This window comes from Cricetulus griseus, chromosome 7 (genome assembly GCF_003668045.3).
Source record: "Cricetulus griseus strain 17A/GY chromosome 7, alternate assembly CriGri-PICRH-1.0, whole genome shotgun sequence".
In the NCBI taxonomy this organism is placed as follows: Eukaryota; Metazoa; Chordata; class Mammalia; order Rodentia; family Cricetidae; genus Cricetulus; species Cricetulus griseus.
In genome coordinates, this window is record NC_048600.1 from 87,772,247 (window position 1) to 87,775,148 (window position 2,902).

A 2,902-nucleotide genomic window follows, 5' to 3' on the forward strand; every position below is an offset into this window, starting at 1 on the left:
ATAACATATTGCCATTATTGCTCTTTTTATATAAATATAAATATATACATATATATAAGCTAATTGAAACCCAAATATGTGTTGAATCCAAGGTGCTTCAAGTTAGTGCTCACCTGTGCATGCAAATTTGGTTTCATCTTTAGTAAGCAGTAAAGTTATATGCTTGCCAAAAAAAAAAAAAAAATAAGTGACACACTGGAAGACAAATGTCACACAATTTCAATTTTATGTGTAACCTAGAAATGATGAACTTATGGGAACAGAGAGCAGAATTGTGGCTATTAGGCTTCAATGTGGGTCTTTTAACAATGGGGAAACGATTGGTTTAAGGATATAAAACTGTAGTTGGACAAGAGGCATGGACTCTGTGAAGTCTTGAGGTCTACTGAGAGCATGATAAATATGGTTGATAACAATATGCTATATTTTAAAAGTTGTGAGATAGTATACTTTAAGTGTTCTCTAAACAAAAATGATGAATATGTGTGATATAACATGTTAATTGGTTTAAGTTAGCCATGCCATTGTGAACATACTGTATTCTGTATCATAATTGTGCGTGACTTTATTTATGAACTAAATAAATGAATGAAAAAAATAAAAAATAAAAGAAATTATTTTTAAATTTTAACCTGTAGTTATTGAAGTATATCCCTTAAAGGAACTGGGGGGTGCTTGAGTGTTGATGTGTTTGTAACATGTATCAGATCAGTTGCTAAATGCACACAAATCACAGGCCAAATCCACTCTTCATTCTAAAGAAAAAACACCCCAGTTTTGGTACCGTGAAATAGTAAGATTTGCTAGAGAACAGCATCTGATTATACTGGGAGAATGAGAACAGAGAAGGACAGCACCATTACATTTGATTTTACAATTGTTGTAGCATTCACAACACTAATCCTGAGAATTAAAAAAAGAAATCTTGTATGTTGGCAGGAAATTTTTTATCTGAAAAAGTAAAAGAGCCATCAAGAAAATAGGAGTTAAAATTTAAGACATACCTATTTACTTATATGACACCAGTGTACATAGACAAGAAACTGTGAAAAATGCATTTACTACTGTGTTTTCCTAAGAAGCAAAATTCTCATGGTATAATGTTATGAGATTACAGCAGGTGTGTGTGTGTGTGTGTGTGTGTGTGTGTGTGTGTGTGTGTGTGTGTGTGTTTGTGTGTGTGTGTCTGTGTGTATGTGTAAAGGAAATTTCAATTTACCAGTGGCTTTAACTAAGGTGGCATTTATTCCCTTGCTGTTTCAGCTTTCCAAATTATTGACACAGAGTTTTAAATGCTATGTAGTGCCATACCTGGAGCTGGTCATGTAAACCTACTAAATACCACATCACAGTGAACTAATGGAACACAAGAGAAACAGAGCTCTCTTTTCTGAAACAACCAATGCCTTTGATATGGACAGTTTTCTTGGGGCATTCTCTGGTAACACTCCCAGATGAGCTATTGGGAAGCTTTCTCTAAGCTAGGCACTATTCTAAGGACTTTATGTGTAATAGTTAATTATTTCCTTCAGCATCAGTGTAGAAGGAGTACTATTTTATTCCTTGCTTTACATCAAGAAAAATGTGAGCATGCATAAAACAAGAGACACAGGCAGGGCAGAGCCCATGCTCTTAACTTCTAACACTCCAGTTAATCCTAGGATAGCAAGGGCTCATGGCCTTGCCTTTCTTAAATTCTTCCTGAGGTTCTCTGTGAACAACTCCTATGACTCAAAGTTCCACTCATAATCCCTGTGGCTGGACTTTTGTGGACTCCAAGGTCTAGCTTGGAGGCAAGTAGTTGAAGTTCAAGTGAGCACCATAGTGGGTCATAGCCACAGCAGCCTTTGGGCTTGATTCCCTGCATCGTCATCATTGCTTCTGACAGTTTCTCTGCATAGAATGCCCTTGAAGTGTCTTATGGCCACATCTCCATGACTTGGTGCAAATGATGCTATTTCCTGACAGGTTCCTGCCCATTCCAAAATGACATTTGTGTCTGCACATTCCTAATGCACTTTGATTCTATTCTACATGTTGCTTGCCTTGTAGAAATCATTTAGCTATTTACCTAATCAATCTAGTTTAATTCAAGTATAGGATGCATATATTATTTCTCTTTGGGTCCTATATGCATAGATCAGGTGTATCTATGCACCACTTCACAAATAAATGGTTAGATGCACTTACTGACAAAAAAAAGAAATACTGATGACTAGCAAGAATTATCAAAAAAATTAAGAGACAAATATGAATTTAGACAAACTAGACTTTGTAAAATTTTGAAAGGAGGATGGATAGAGTTGAAAGAGAAGCGAAGGTTTTCCTGTAAGTGGGACAATGATCAAAAATATCTTTTAATGTAAACTTTAGAAATCATGTTTTACAGTCAGAATTAAAAAAAAAGAATTAAAGACTTCCGACAATTCATTGAGAATGAAGACACAACACACCCAAACTTATAAGACACTTTGAAAGCAGTACTAAGAGGAAAGTTCATAGCACTAAGTGCCCACATGAAGAAGCTGAAGAATAGCAACACAAGAGAATCAACAGCACAACTGAGAGCTCTAGGAAAAAAAAAGCAAACTCACCTGGAGGAGTAGATGGCAGGAAATAATCAAATAGAGGGCTGAAATCAATGTAACAAAGACTTGGTTCTTCGAGAAAATCAACAAGATAGACAAACCTTTATCCAAACTTACCAAACAGCAGAGAGTGAACATGCAAATTAACAAAATCAGAAATGAAAAGGGGGACATAACAACGGACACTAAGGAAATCCAGAGAATCATCAGGTCATACCATTAAAACCTGTACTCCACAAAATTTGAAAATCTAAAGGAAATGGGCAATATCCTGGATAGATAATCACTTACCAAAATTAAATCAAGAACAGATA